Source organism: Carassius gibelio, chromosome A8, assembly GCF_023724105.1.
Source record: "Carassius gibelio isolate Cgi1373 ecotype wild population from Czech Republic chromosome A8, carGib1.2-hapl.c, whole genome shotgun sequence".
In the NCBI taxonomy this organism is placed as follows: Eukaryota; Metazoa; Chordata; class Actinopteri; order Cypriniformes; family Cyprinidae; genus Carassius; species Carassius gibelio.
This window is the reverse complement of record NC_068378.1, coordinates 8,213,154-8,229,461: the sequence shown is the minus strand read 5'-3', so window position 1 is coordinate 8,229,461 and position 16,308 is coordinate 8,213,154. Positions and strand designations below refer to the sequence as shown.

Genomic DNA, 16,308 nt, shown 5'->3' with positions numbered 1-16,308 from the left:
GGCGTTACCCTTCGATGACGCCCAAGTAGCGTTGGTCTATAGTGCGGTGCGACTTATAGTACGAAAAATACGGTAGCTAATCAAATGGCGAACAGGAGTTTCTTAATCTAATTTTGTGTGCCAAATATATGTATTTGTATAAATTAATTGTATAATAGTAATACATAATGACTTTCAAATGCGGAAGTATTTAGCTTTTATTTGTTAGATTATTCAACTTTTGCAATTAGTTAAAATATACATAATCAATAAATGTCTAATCATGAAATGTCGACCGAGTTTGGAGACCCCTGGCTTAGCACAGTGAAAGTATTTGATGTTTTGTTTATGAACATGGCGGTGTGGTCATACAATGACTTTAAACCGGACACTACTCTGAGCTGTTCACATTATACATATGCTCCAGATATATAATCAGGTCCACCCTTTAGGAATGGTAAACATGACACTAGTCATCACTCAGACAAATAAATCATTTAATATTTTGATCATTGAATTGGTTTTTACTCTTAAACTTTTTTGTAACCAATTGCACTTCATGTGTTTACAGATTTGTGCAGAATTTGAGATATACAGAATTACCATAGGCCCATTAGAATCAACAATCTTTACCAAAATGGATCCGCACTGCAAAACTTATGAAGATGTTTGCATACTGAAGAAGAGTCCTTGGACAAATACTGAAACCCTCTTGGTGCCCACTACACGGGTAAGAACAACTGCTCTCAACAAAACCTTGTATTAAAACATTATTCTCTTACTGCCCACTGAATTTTAGGGTTATGGAAATTAACAAAAAAGGGCAATTATTATAAGATTAGGTTTATTGATACAATACAAAATATGTAGTATTAGTATAAACTGTCAGATTATGAGTGCATATGCCTCCCAATAACAACTTATTTTGATGAATGGCAGGGGTGTTCAGAACTGCTCTTGGAGAGCCAGTGTTCTGTGGAGTTTTGCTCTAACTCAACTGCCTGGAACTTCTAGTGAGAACCTTGATTAGCTGGTTCAGGTGTTTTTAAATGGCTAGGTCACCCAAAAATAAACACAGTCATTAATTACTCACCCTCATGTCGTTTCAAACCCGTAAGACCATCATTCATCTTCAGAACACAAATTATGATATTTTTATGAAAATGTGAGTGCTTTCTGAACCTCCATAAAGGCTGCTATGGAACTGAAATGTTCCCAGACTCGGATTCATAGTAAGGACCTCAGTAAAACAGTCCATGTGACATCAATGGTTCAACCACACTTTTTCAAAGCTACAAGAAAACGTTTTTGTGCAAAGAAACAACTTTTATTCAACAATTCTTCTCCAAATCAAAAATGTAGAAAAATGTATATAATGGAGTACACCATGAATCCCTTTTCCGTACCGTGTTTTTAGCTTGTCCTGAATCACTAGGGTGCACCTATAATAAGTGTTTTTATATTCTGACTATTTTAGATTGCTTCGGGGGTACCGCGGCGGAGTAACTCAGTACCGTTGTGATTCTTCATAGACATAAACAGAGAGAAGTAGTTCCGGCTACGATGTTCTTCCGCAAGACGCAAGCAGTTCTGTTTATTAACCACTAGAGCGTCAAAGGTTACCAACTGCAGCTTTAATATTAGAATTTTCATTTTTGGGTAAACTATCCCTTTAATTGAGAATATTGCTGAACTCTGCAGGACAGTGTCTTTCTGTGCTGATCTGACCCAGTATTTTCCACTCTAATGTTTGTTAGAATCCCATCTTGACTGCTGGCCTGTATTTCCCATAAAGAATGAATGACTGACTTTTTTTTTTTTTTACTTGTAATTTTAGAAAAAAAACAAAGGCTAAATTTCTTTTTCTTCATTACAGACTAATGAAATTGAAGTATCCAAATGAAGACCCTAGCAGTATGGCGTATAAAATGAGTTTTGTTTTTTCTAGGTAAATAAATGCTTTGTTAAAATTAATACACAATAATTTTAGTACTCCATCCTTTTAAATACTTCTAGGATACAGACGTTGCCAGCAATCAGGAGGTGATCCAGAAGACTTGTGGGAATCTATTTGAAGCTGCAGTCATTGAAGACAGTCCAGCAGAAGTTGGAGTGTTAAAGGATAAATTTTTTGAGGAGCAGTTTACTGTATGCAAAACCATGTTGCTGGGTATGATATATGACCTGAACTTGAGCAACCCTCCTGAACTCAGGTACACATTTGGAATACTGAAGAAGTTATTTCTGGACCCAGTTCCTATTCCTGGAATAAGCTTTGGTTTGTTACAATGCTAATTAGAAAATTAGTTGTTGTTTTTTTTCTGCTATTTTTCTTGTAATTTTGTAATGTGGTTTCAACTGTATTTAACTGTGTGTAACTATTTATTGCTTGTTTAACAAATACACTTTGATCATTTGTGACATGTCTTTTTACTCATTACAAGACAAATCACACAAAAAATGTTGCTTTGAACGGGATCAACTTTAAATAGAAAGTATGTAAAGTAACTAGAACTAATTGTGTGGAACCACTGTCCATAATTCAATTAAGTAAGTTTAAAGAGTAATTTTTTTTGAGTGTACCCTCGCTGCTGCAGTCTGGATCAGTTTAGAGGCTTGATGGTACATGCAGGAAGGCTCGCCAGGAGAGCATTACAATAGTCCAGTCTGGAGCGAACAAGAGCTTGGACAAGAAGTTGGGTGGTTTGCTCTGAAAGGAAGGGTCTATTCTTCCTAATGTTGTATAAAGCAAATCTGCAGGAACTGGTCGTTGTAGCAATATGGTATGTGAAGATTAATTGATGATCCATCACAGCTTCTTGGTTTCTGGCTGTCCTGGAAGGAGTTATGGTTGATGAACCCATCTGTGTAGATTAGTTCTGATAAACTATTGGTGTTTCCAGCTAGCCCATCGTTTCGTGTCGTATATATGGAGAAGAGGAGTGGTCCAAGAACTGATCCCCGAGAACTGATAATTTGGAATCCGCTTTTGCCAATTCTGAAAGCCACTTCTGAAACCTGACTGGTTATCATCCAGGTTGTTGTTCTGTGAAAGAAACAATGATATCTGGTTTTTGCTATGAATGGAAGGAGAGAGACAGGTCTGTAAATCTCTCTGTAAATGAAGTGATTTAATGTAGGTGGGGTTACCTGGTCCTGATTGAATGCTGTGGAGAAGGTGCCTGTGAGGAGAGATGTGTTAATTATGTGTGTGAGTGCTGGTTAAAAGTGTAGGAGAGATTGCTTGGAGAAGGTATGATGGGATTGGGTCTAGAGGACATGTTGTTGGATGGCTGGAGAGGAGAAAATTTGATACTTCTGCCTCAGTGAGGGGATAGAAGGAGAAGATATGAGTTGTAGCAGTGGGTGTGGTTGGTTTAAAGTCCTTTGGTGTGGGGTTGAGAATTGACAACTGATTGTTCTGGTTTTGTCTTTGAAAAAGTGCTCACGGAGAACATAGGATAAGCTGGGGTTAGAGTGTGCAGCCTATGCTATTCCTGGAAGAGAGAGGACACATCATTTAGATGAGGTTAAAGTAGAGCATAAAGTGTCAGTTGCTGCATTCACATCCAGAGATGAGAAATGGGTAGTTGAGGGAAGACCGGAGAATACTACAGAGAAAAGATTGGAGGGGGAAAAGGGGGTGTAGGTTAGTGTTAAGTTCACCTGTAAAACATGGTCAGACAACAGTTGTCATGATGGTCAGGCAGCAGGTGGATCATGATCGGATGACTGGTGTATCATGATGGTCAGATGCTAGGTGGTTTCTAATTTTCCTCATTATTTTGGACCATCAGTTTGGGTGTTAACTTTGGTCAGGTTCAGCATTTTCTCAGCCTGGGTCCCTCTTTTCCGGTGGCTCCATTTAATGGTTCGTGGAAGGGCAGCTGTGCACCTGTTCATGGACCTTTGCACCCTGTTGACTCTGTTAAACCGTGCAAAGGCAAAGCAGAGAGTTAGGGTGTACCTGATATCTTCTGGCAGCCGAGACGGTGCTAGGAGGGCTGTGTCAATTGGGGTGATGTCAGTCGCCTGAGACCCCCCTTTCTCAATGCTCAATTCCCATTCAGATTCCGGAGTGAGATTGTGGTCCTTAAAGAAAGCTGGAATTTCTACCTCAGATTGGTACCCAATCCCCGAGGTGGAGGATGGCATCTTTGGGCACTTGAATCCACATACTCTGATTGGGCAGGCTGATTTGGGTAGCAGTAGCATGCTGGTCAGTGTGGTAGTATGGATGGGTGTGTTAAAGAGCCACTGATTTCCCACAATCTCTGCTTGTATTTCTGTGACTTGTTTGTGAGGCTTGGCCTCAGCTGGGCAGAGTGTCTCTCTTATGTACGAGTTGTAATCTGCAGACTTCTTCAGTGTTATCTTTGAGGAAGGGATTGCCAGGTCAGAGATAATGAATGTCTTTGGTTAGGGTACACGTATGCAGATTTGGGGCCAGGTATAACTGTGGGTTACTGTCGTGGTAGGCTACCTTGACTGGTGTGTGTATCCTGATGTGAGTGTTTCCTTGCCAAAATCCAACATTGACAATGTCTTTGAGTCTGTAAATCAGGTGTTTTCTGATCCACTTCTTGTTACTACTTGTACTTTGAAGACTGGAAGTCCAGCTTGCAGTATTGCTGTGGGAGAGGTTTGCTGTTAACCCACAAAACATCTGCTCTAAGCACACCATGCCTCAACATTGCGTCCTTAAAGGGCCTTTGTTCATGTGGCTTTGGGCCGTTGGTCCTCTGTACAGATGCGTTGGCTGTCAAGGGACATTAAAGTTTTAAAGGCACATCGGTGATCACTTTCCAGGTTCTGTTGTAACTGGAGAATAGCTGGATGCTTCAGGAAGTGCAGAGCAGGCTCTTTTTGTCATCTGACTAGTTTGTGCTCTGGTGGCAGCAGTGTTCTGCTGAAGTGGGCACACCCTCTAGTTCTGGCCATGTTGTTGGTGAATCCGGCTGTCAGGTGAAACTCCTTGGGTTGAGGGTAAATCAGGCATGGCAAAGAGTGCAAATGCCATTGGAGTTTGATGATAGGTGGTCTTGAGTTAGTCCATGTAGTTAGCATTAGCTAACTCTTCACATTGCCTCTTGTGAAGAGCAGCTTTAGCATTGGCAGTTGTCTCTTCAGAAAAGGTGGTATTGCTCAAAGTGGGGCTGGATTCCCTCCATTCCCTTAAAGATGTGTGATTTGAGGGTTTGGCCACACTGTCTGTTGAGCTGAACAGTGACCCCTTTTTGTATGTGCTGGGACTGCAGTCTTATATATTCACAAGTGTAAATGTCTGGTAAGGTCTTGGCAGAAAGTTCACACACTTCACAGGGATTCTCTGGGGGTTTGCAGTGTCTGTGAGAAACAGGAAGTAGCAGGTTGAGCTTTGGTTATTTTACTTCAGGTTAAAACGCAGGTGTCTTTGGCGGTCATAGGGAAGCTCATGCAATTGCTTGTGAAGGCACGTCTGGTGTATGCTTGATACATGCTTTGAAGAGTGTGAGGCTCGAGGCCATTCTCATGGCTGGCTGTGAGATATACTTGTGACCTCAGTGACCTTACGGTCTGTCTGGGTGAACTGTTTGTGGCAGGGGTTTTGCACTTCAGCCTTGAGTTTAGGCTGTCCCAAGTTCCGCAAAGGGTCAATGTGATCCAGCAGCTCTCGATCAATGAGAAGGTGGCATGCGTGTATGACTGCATGTTCGGTGCACACCATTGAGGCCTTATGAGTTCAGTTCTGTGTCTGAGCTTCATCATGGGGTCGATCAAAGAGTTAGAGATGACATAAAAGTTGGGTTTACTTCAGTGTCACCAGAGTTCCATGTCTCGCCTCGTTTTCCAACATGCTGTTTCCTGCTTGCCCCCCTTTTAGATTGGGTTCCTCAGGAGTCTTGATACTGGGTTTGTGTGGTGACCGGTATGTTGAAAGGTGTTGGATCATCCTGGGTGTGCAGTCATTAGCTGAAGTGGCTGGGTGATGGTATTACTTGGTGATGGACTGGCTGGACCTGTGGTCAGTGGCTGGTTAGTCAAGAGTCCATTGAAGCTCAGGACAATATAGCAGTTCTATGTTGGTGAAGAGAGGGCATGTGTCCATTTGTGTTGTGTACACTGTGTACAGTATCATGAAGCTGATGGTCAGATGGAGGGGAGTTGGCCATGTGTGAATTTTGGTCTGTAGTGGGTGGTCAGCCGTCTGCTGAAGTGCTGTCTTGGGGAGACAGCACTTCAGACAGACAGTCTGAGGGAGAAATTGAAGATGTCTGTAAGCACCTCCGCTAGCTGGTTGGTCCGTGACTGAGTGTAAGCAGTTCCACAAGAGTTTGAAATGTAGATCCCTGAATGTTTTCAATCATGTCTTTATAGGCTCTTTTTGCAGAACTGATAGCTCTCTGAAGATCATATCTGGCCCTTCTTTAGGCCTCGGTGTCACCAGAGTTGTAGGCTGAAATAAGATCTTTGAGCTTGGCCCTGACATCAGCATTCATCCAGGGGTTCTGGTTTGGAAAGGTTTTAACCCAGATTTTTGGGATGGTGTTTTCAGTGCACATACTGATGTAATCAGTGACAGAGTTTGTATATTCCTCAATGTCTGTGGCAGCTGCATCCCGAAAGATCTTCCAATCCGTTGTGTGAAAGCAGTCCTGAAGTGTGAAGATGGCTTCCTTCCTCCATTGATGGATTGTTCTGATAATTTTTTTTCCTGTTTTAGCTTTTGTTTATAGACTATGCAGGCAGAGGAAGAATGGATGAGTGATCTGCTTTACTGAAGGCAGGGCGGGGGAGGGGTTTGTGACTGTTTTTGAGTGCTGTGTTGCAGTGATCAAACATCTGATCTGCTCAAGTGTGAAAAGTTATGTGTTGGTAGAATTTACGTAAGTGAGCAAGGGTTGGCGCTGTAATGTATGCTAGATAATATAGCTTTGTGTGGAGCTGAACAGTGATGAAAGTCTAACATGTTAGCTCACTTACCTTTTGACAGAACTTTTCTTTGTTTCACTGATATGTATGTGTAGATTTCATAACATTTAAAATAAAAGTGGTTTCATGCAAAGGAATCAGTAAATGATCTTGCTAATGTACATGCATTTCAGACACAACTTTCTGCTCTAATTTTGTAGTGAATTGTGCTAGAATTTTATATTTTTATCGTGCTATAACTGTGCTATAACTGTGCTATAACTGTGTTATAAGCATATACTTTTGCTCATTAGGAGATCCCGCTTGTGGTAGTTGGAGGCATTGTAGACTACCGTTATAAAAGTTAAATCTAAAGTGAAGACCATTTGGATTCTTCGGCTTCTCGTGTAATGGTCTCACACGAGTGACGAGAGAAGTCCTGACGTTGGGGGTTGGGAACTGCATTGCTGGGGGAGGAGAGCAGATCACATGGCCTGAATGCGTCAGCACAGAGAGCCAATCCTACTGGCTAGAGGGCTGCCTGATCAGCATGCTGGTCTGTTTCTTGGTGGTAAAGCATAAATAACACCAAATATATAGTTAAAAGGATAAGAAAGGCATTACTATATGTACATATGTATCTTGCAGCAACCCAAATGTGCTTGTATTCTCTTGGTAAATGACTAAATCTTGGTTTAACTGCTCACCACCTTCGTGAAAACCTTCCCCAAGACACTGCTGTATATACCAGACGTCTAGGCTACTTGTTCGTGCTTGCTTCGGCAGCACATATACTAAAATTGGAACGATACAGAGAAGATTAGCATGGCCCCTGCGCAAGGATGACACGCAAATTCGTGAAGCGTTCCTCATTTTTGGATAATTTTAATCAATTAACGTAATTAAGATTAAGTTGGATTAAAAAAAAGTCCTTTTGAAATGCATAGAAAGTGCCCAAAACATTTATGTATATCAAACTTTGTGAAATGACAGTGTGGTGGTTTTTTATTCACCATTGATTTATGATGTAGCAGCACCCCAGTACAACACAGTCCAGGAGCCCCAGTTTAACCGTCTCTCGCAGAGTGAGCTTTGCTGACCAACTGTGAATACAAGAACACTGTAAAAACTAGAAATAAAGTTTGTAGACAAACTTTAAGTTGGCTTGAAAAAGCCTAACCTGAAAGTTTGAGGGTTTTCAGTTTTAACTAATTGAAGTAGTTTTACAATATTGAAGGCAAAACAATCAAGTAGAAAAAGAGATGAGAAATGGTAAACTAGCATGTTTTAGCAGTATTGCTAACATGATTAAGTTACTAGCATGTCACTAGCTTGTTTCCAGCATGATTAGCATGTCGCTAGCATGTTGCTGGTATAATTAACAAGTGACTAGCATGTTGCTGCCATGATTACCAAGTGAATCATATGATCAGCAAGTAACTAGCATGTTTCCAGCATGATTTGCAAGTGACTAGAATGTCACTAGTGTGTTTCCAGCATGATTAGCATGTCGCTAGCATGTTGCTGGCATTATTAACAAGTGACAAGCATGTTGCTGGCATGATTACAAAGTTACTAATATGATCAGCAAGTAACTAGCATGCTTCCAGCATGATTTGCAAGTGAGTAGAATGTCACTAGCATGTTTCCAGCATGATTAGCATGTTGCTAGCATGTTGCTGGCATGATTACAAAGTTACTAACGTGATTAGCATGTTTCCAGCATGATTAGCATGTCGCTAGCATGTTGTTGCCATTATTAACAAGTAACTAGCATATTGCTAGCATTATTAACAAGTTATTAGCATGTTGTTAACACGTTTCTATGTTAATCCAGGTAAAAGCAGTTGATTGAGCAAAAAACCAGCTAAAACCAGTCTGACCAGCTTGAAAGGTCTCATTGTACAAAAGTTTTTATGGATTAAGGTGGTTTTGATAGTCTGGTTTACAAAAACCATAAGCTTAAGTTAGAAAAGATATAGAAACCTGAGTCAGACAAGTCTGAAGGTCTGACCCAAATTTGGTGGTTGTAGTTTAAAAGCTCTAGGAGGAGACGGTGTTTAAATTTTGGTTCATAATAATAATGTTTAAATAGTACATCAGTAAGTTGGCTTTTTCAAGCCATTTTAAGATATCAACAGAATAGCGACAAAAACGAATGACAACTTCATGAACCCGTTTCAGTCCATAGAAATGTGATTACACTTAGGGCTGTTTTCCACTGTACGGCACGGCTCTGTTTGCGTTCCCACTGCAGTTTAGTGGCGCTTTAGGGTACACATGCCCATTATAGTTGCGCTGCCTCTATTGCTGAGATTCCTGAAACATTTTTTCATTCTGGATCATCCCATTAAGCTCTCGCTGGATCTGCTCATCTGCTATCAACAAGAGGAACGTCGGTACTTCAACACACAAAACAGCCATTTTTTTTTGGTTCAAAACGGTTGTGTTCGATCCTTCGTTGCCTGTGCTGATTTAAATCTAGTGGTTCTGTTGTGCTTTTGTTTGTAAGTTTAGTGACGCAGATAGTGATGATTCTCTCCAGCCAATCAGTGATCAGTAGAGTTTACACATCACGTTTTGGTAAAAGTGAACCGTACCGAACTGTACCGTGCAGTGAAAAAGCACCATTAGGAGCATTTCAACTGAAAGATATAACTGTCATTCTTTTATGGTTTCTTTAGGTAGTACAGAATACAGAGCCAGCGTGATTTAATGTAGGTTTTTCTTAGCAGTGGGGTTACCTGGTCCTGATTGAATGCTGTGGAGAAGGTGCCTGTGAGGAGAGATGTGTTAATTATGTGTGTGAGTGCTGGTTAAAAGTGTAGGAGAGATTGCTTGGAGAAGGTATGATGCGATTGGGTCTAGAGGACATGTTGTTGGATGGCTGGAGAGGAGAAAATTTGATACTTCTGGCTCAGTGAGGGGATAGAATGAGAAGATAGCAGTTGTAGCAGTGGGTGTGGTTGGTTTAAAGTCCTTTGGTGTGGGGGTGAGAATTGACAACTGATTGTTCTGGTTTTGTCTTTGAAGAATGTGGCGAAATAATAATCAGCTGTTATAGAAGTGTTGGAGGGGGACAGAGGAGAGAATTGAATGTTTTGAAGAGATTACATGTGTCTAGAGCACTGTTGATCTTGTGGAAGTATGAAGATTTGGCAGTATGGAGTTCAGCAGAGAAAAATGAAAGCAAAGACTGATACATACTCTGGTCTGGATCTTTTTGATTTGCACCATTTTCTACCTGCTGCCCTGAGTGTGGTCAAGTGCTCACGGAGAACATAGGATAAGCTGGGGTTATAGTGTGCAGCCTGTGCTATTCCTGGAAGAGAGAGGACACATCATTTAGATGAGGTTAAAGTAGAGCATAAAGTGTCAGTTGCTGCATTCACATCCAGAGATGAGAAATGGGTAGTTGAGGGAAGACCGGAGAATACTACAGAGAAAAGATTGGAGGGGGAAAAGGGGGTGTAGGTTAGTGTTAAGTTCACCTGTAAAACATCATCAGACAACAGTTGTCATGATGGTCAGGCAGCTGGTGGATCATGATTGGATGACTGGTGTATCATGATGGTCAGATGCTAGGTGGTTTCTAATTTTCCTCATTATTTGGACCATCAGTTTGGGTGTTAACTTTGGTCAGGTTCAGCATTTTCTCAGCCTGGGTCCCTCTTTTCCGATGGCTCCATTTAATGGTTCGTGGAAAGGCAGCTGTGCACCTGTTCATGGACCTTTGCACCCTGTTGACTCTGTTAAACCGTGCAAAGGCAAAGCAGAGAGTTAGGGTGTACCTGATTTCTTCCAGCAGCCAAGACAGTGCTAGGAGGGCTGTGTCAATTGGGGTGATGTCAGTCGCCTGAGACCCCCCCTTTCTCAATGCTCATTTCCCATTCAGATTCCGGAGTGAGATTGTGGTCTTGAAGAAAGCTGGAATTTCTACCTCAGATCGGTACCCAATCCCTGAGGTGGAGGATGGCATCTTTGGGCACTTGAATCCACATACTCTGATTGGGCAGGCTGATTTGGGTAGCAGTAGCATGCTGGTCAGTGTGGTAGTATGGATGGGTGTGTTAAAGACCCACTGATTTCCCACAATCTCTGCTTGTATTTCTGTGACTTGTACATAATAGAGACACTCTGCCCAGCTGAGGCCAAGCTTCACACACGAGTTGTAACCTGCAGACTTCTTCAGTGTTATCTTTGAGGAAGGGATTGCCAGGTCAGAGATAATGAATGTCTTTGGTTAGGGTACACGTATGCAGATTTGGGGCCAGGTATAAATGGGTTACTGTCGTGGTAGGCTACCTTGACTGCTGTGTGTATCTTGATGTGAGTGTTTCCTTGCCAAAATCCAACATTGACAATGTCTTTGAGTCTGTAAATCAGGTGTTTTCTGATCTACTACTTGTACTTTGAAGACTGGAAGTCCAGCTTGCAGTATTGCTGTGGGAGTGGTTTGCTGTTAACCCACAAAACATCTGCTTTAAGCACACCGTGCCTCAACATTGCGTCCTTAAAGGGCCTTTGTTCATGTGGCTTTGGGCCGTTGGTCCTCTGTATAGATGCGTTGGCTGTCAAGGGACATTAAAGTTTTAAAGGCACATCTGTGATCACTTTCCAGGTTCTGTTGTAACTGGAGAATTGCTGGATGCTTCAGGAAGTGCAGAGCAGGCTCTTTTTGTCATCTGACTAGTTTGTGCTCTGGTGGCAGCAGTGTTCTGCTGAAGTGGGCACACCCTCTAGTTCTGGCCATGTTGTTGGTGAATCCGGCTGTCAGGTGAAACTCCTTGGGTTGAGGGTAAATCAGGCATGGCAAAGAGTGCAAATGCCATTGGAGTTTGATGATAGGTGGTCTTGAGTTAGTCCATGTAGTTAGCATTAGCTAACTCTTCACATTGCCTCTTGTGAAGAGCAGCTTTAGCATTGGCAGTTGTCTCTTCAGAAAAGGTGGTATTGCTCAAAGTGGGGCTGGATTCCCTCCATTCCCTTAAAGATGTGTGATTTAAGGGTTTGGCCACACTGTCTGTTGAGCTGAACAGTGACCCCTTTTTGTATATGCTGGGACTGCAGTCTTATATATTCACAAGTGTAAATGTCTGGTAAGGTCTTGGCAGAAAGTTCACACACTTCACAGGGATTCTCTGGGGGTTTGCAGTGTCTGTGAGAAACAGGAAGTAGCAGGTTGAGCTTTGGTTATTTTACTTCAGGTTAAAACGCAGGTGTCTTTGGCGGTCATAGGGAAGCTCATGCAATTGCTTGTGAAGGCACGTCTGGTGTATGCTTGATACATGCTTTGAAGAGTGTGAGGCTCGAGGCCATATTCTCATTGCTGGCTGTGAGATATACTTGTGACCTCAGTGACCTTACAGTCTGTCTGGGTGAACTGTTTGTGGCAGGGGTTTTGCACTTCAGCCTTGAGTTTAGGCTGTCCCAAGTTCCGCAAAGGGTCAATGTGATCCAGCAGCTCTCGATCAATGAGAAGGTGGTATGCGTGTATGACTGCATGTTCGGTGCACACCATTGAGGCCTTATGAGTTCAGTTCTGTGTCTGAGCTTCATCATGGGGTCGATCAAAGAGTTAGAGATGACATAAAAGTTGGGTTTACTTCAGTGTCACCAGAGTTCCATGTCTCGCCTCGTTTTCCAACATGCTGTTTCCTGCTTGCCCCCCTTTTCGATTGGGTTCCTCAGGAGTCTTGATACTGGGTTTGTGTGGTGACCGGTATGTTGAAAGGTGTTGGATCATCCTGGGTGTGCAGTCATTAGCTGAAGTGGCTGGGTGATGGTATTACTTGGTGATGGACTGGCTGGACCTGTGGTCAGTGGCTGGTTAGCAAAGAGTCCATTGAGGCTCAGAACAATATAGCAGTTCTATGTTGGTGAAGAGAGGGCATGTGTCCATTTGTGTTGTGTACACTGTGTACAGTATCTTGGAGCTGATGGTCAGATGGAGGGGAGTTGGCCATGTGTGTATTTTGGTCTGTAGTGGGTGGTCAGCCGTCTGCTGAAGTGCTGTCTTGGGGAGACAGCACTTCAGACAGACTGTCTGAGGGCGAAATTGAAGATGTCTGTAAGCACCTCCGCTAGCTGGTTGGTCCGTGACTGAGTGTAAGCAGTTCCACAAGAGTTTGAGATTTAGATCCCTGAATGTTTTCAATCATCTTGTCTTTATAGGCTCTTTTTGCAGAACTGATAGCTCTCTGAAGATCATATCTGGCCCTTCTGTAGGCCTCGGTGTCACCAGAGTTGTAGGCTGAAATAAGATCTTTGAGCTTGGCCCTGACATCAGCATTCATCCAGGGTTTCTGGTTTGGAAAGGTTTTAACCCAGATTTTTGGGATGGTGTTTTCAGTGCACATACTGATGTAATCAGGGACAGTGTTTGTATATTCCTCACCGTTGTGTGAAAGCAGTCCTGAAGTGTGAAGATGGCTTCCTTCCTCCATTGATGGATAATTCTGATAATTTTTTTCCTGTTTTAGCTTTTGTTTGTAGGCTATGCAGGCAGAGGAAGAATGGATGAGTGATCTGCTTTACTGAAGGCAGGGCGGGGGAGGGGTTTGTGACTGTTTTTGAGTGCTGTGTAGCAGTGATCAAACGTCTGATCTACTCCAGTGTGAAAAGTTTAGTGTTGGTAGAATTTATGTAAGTGAGCAAGGGTTGGCGCTGTAATGTATGCTAGATAATATAGCGTTGTGTGGAGCTGAACAGTGATGAAAGTCTAACATGTTAGCTCACTTACCTTTTGACAGAACTTTTCTTTGTTTCACTGATATGCATGTGTAGATTTCATAACATTAAATTAAAAAAGTGGTTTCATGCAAAGGAATCAGTAAATGATCTTGATAATGTACATGCATTTCAGACACAACTTTCTGCTCTAATTTTGTAGTGAATTGTGCTAGAATTTTATATTTTTATCGTGTTATAACTGTGCTATAACTGTGCTATAACTGTGTTATAAGCATACTTTTTCTCATTAGGAGATCCCGCTTGTGGTAGTTGGAGGCATTGTAGACTACCGTTATAAAAGTTAAATCTAAAGTAAAGACCATTTGGATGCTTCGGCTTCTCGTGTAATGGTCTCACACGAGTGACGAGAGAAGTCCTGACGTTGGGGGTTGGGAACTGCATTGCTGGGGGAGGAGAGCAGATCACATGGCCTGAATGCGTCAGCACAGAGAGCCAATCCTACTGGCTAGAGGGCTGCCTGATCAGCATGCTGGTCTGTTTCTTGGTGGGAAAGCATAAATAACACCAAATATACAGTAAAAAGGACAAGAAGGGCGTAACTATATGTACATCTGTATCTTGCAGCAACCCAAATGTGCTTGTATTCTCTTGGTAAATGACTAAATCATGGTTTAACTGCTCACCACCTTCGTGAAAACCTTCCCCAAGACACTGCTATATATACCAGACGCCTAGGCTACTTGTTCGTGCTTGCTTCGGCAGCACATATACTAAAATTGGAACGATACAGAGAAGATTAGCATGGCCCCTGCGCAAGGATGACACGCAAATTCGTGAAGCGTTCCTCATTTTTGGACAATTTTAATCAATTAACATAATTAAAATTAAGTTGGATTTAAAAAAAAGTCCTTTTGAAATGCATAGAAATTCCCCAAAACATTTATGTATATCAAACTTTGTGAAATGACAGTGTGGTTGTGTTTTATTCACCATTTGATTTATGATGTAGCAGCACCCTAGTACAACACAGTCCAGGAGCCCCAGTTTAACCCTCTCTCGCTGAGTGAGCTTTGCTGACCAACTGTGAATGCAAGAACACTGTAAAAACTAGAAATAAAGTTTGTAGACAAACTTTAAGTTGGCTTGAAAAAGCCTAGCCTGAAAGTTTGACGTGGTTTTAAAAGCTTAAAGTTTGAGGGTTTTCAGTTTTAACTAATTGATGTAGTTTTACAATTTTGAAGGCAAAACAATCAAGTAGAAAAAGAGATGAGAAATGGTAAACTAGCATGTTTTAGCAGTATTACTAACATTATTAAGTTACTAGCATATCACTAGCTTGTTTCCAGCATGATTAGCATGTCGTTAGCATGTTGCTGGCATAATTAACAAGTGACTAGCATGTTGCTGCCATGATTACCAAGTGAATAATATGATCCGAAAGTAACTAGCATGTTTCCAGCATGATTTGCAAGTGACTAGAATGTCACTAGTGTGTTTCCAGCATGATTAGCATGTCGTTGGCATTATTAACAAGTAACTAGCATATTGCTAGCATTATTAACAAGTTATTAGCATGTTGTTAACACGTTTCTATGTTAATCCAAGTAAAACCAGTTGATTGAGCAAAAAACCAGCTAAGACCAGTCTGACCAGCTTGAAAGGTGTCATTGTACAAAAGTTTTTATGGATTAAGGTGGTTTTGATAAGCTTATGGTTTTTGTAAACCAGACTAAGTTAGAAAAGATATAGCAACCTGAGTCAGACAAGTCTGAAGGTCTGACCCAAATTTGGTGGTGGTAGTTTAAAAGCTCTAGGAGGAGACGGTGTTTAAATTTTGGTTCATAATAATAATGTTTAAATAGTACATCAGTAAGTTGGCTCTGTTTACGTTCCCACTGCAGTTTAGTGGCGCTTTAGGGTACACATGCCCATTATAGTTGCGCTGCCTCTATTGCTGAGATTCCTGAAACATTTTTTCATTCTGGATCATCCCATTAAGCTCTCGCTAGATCTGCTCATCTGCTATCAACAAGAGGAACGTCGGTACTTCCTCAACACACAAAACAGCCCTTTTTTTTGGTTGTTCAAAACGGTTGTGTTCGATCCTTCGTTGCCTGTGCTGATTTAAATCTAGTGGTTCTGTTGTGCTTTTGTTTGTAAGTTTAGTGACGCAGATAGTGATGATTCTCTCCAGCCAATCAGTGATCAGTAGAGTTTACACGTCACGTTTTGGTAAAAGTGAACCGTACCGAACTGTACCGTGCAGTGAAAAAGCACCATTAGGAGCATTTCAACTGAAAGATATAACTGTCATTCTTTTACTGTTTCTTTAGGTAGTACAGAATACAGAGCCAGCGTGATTTAATGTAGGTTTTTCTAAGCAGTGGGGTTACCTGGTCCTGATTGAATGCTGTGGAGAAGGTGCCTGTGAGGAGAGATGTTAATTATGTGTGTGAGTGCTGGTTAAAAGTGTAGGAGAGATTGCTTGGAGAAGGTATGATGGGATTGGGTCTAGAGGACATGTTGTTGGATGGCTGGAGAGGAGAAAATTTGATACTTCTGCCTCAGTGAGGGGATAGAAGGAGAAGATGGGAGTTGTAGCAGTGGGTGTGGTTGGTTTAAAGTCCTTTGGTGTGGGGGTGAGAATTGACAACTGATTGTTCTGGTTTTGTCTTTGAAGAATGTGGCGAAATAATAATCAGCTGTTATAGAAGTGTTGGAGGGGGACGGAGGAGAGAATTGAAT

General features: G+C 41.8%; 1 protein-coding gene and 2 non-coding genes across 6 annotated transcripts in view; all 3 read left to right on the top strand.

The window, feature by feature from the left end:
- Positions 1-16,308, top strand: part of LOC128018320 (embryonic polyadenylate-binding protein) — a 36,992-nt gene that overhangs the window by 10,563 nt on the left and 10,121 nt on the right. The gene's annotated exons all lie outside the window — the stretch shown is intronic.
- LOC128019210 (U6 spliceosomal RNA) lies at positions 7,641-7,747 on the top strand. The gene has a single exon (XR_008185108.1). It is a non-coding gene; the product is annotated as a U6 spliceosomal RNA (small nuclear RNA).
- Positions 14,310-14,416, top strand: LOC128019209 (U6 spliceosomal RNA). Its single transcript, XR_008185107.1, has one exon. It is a non-coding gene; the product is annotated as a U6 spliceosomal RNA (small nuclear RNA).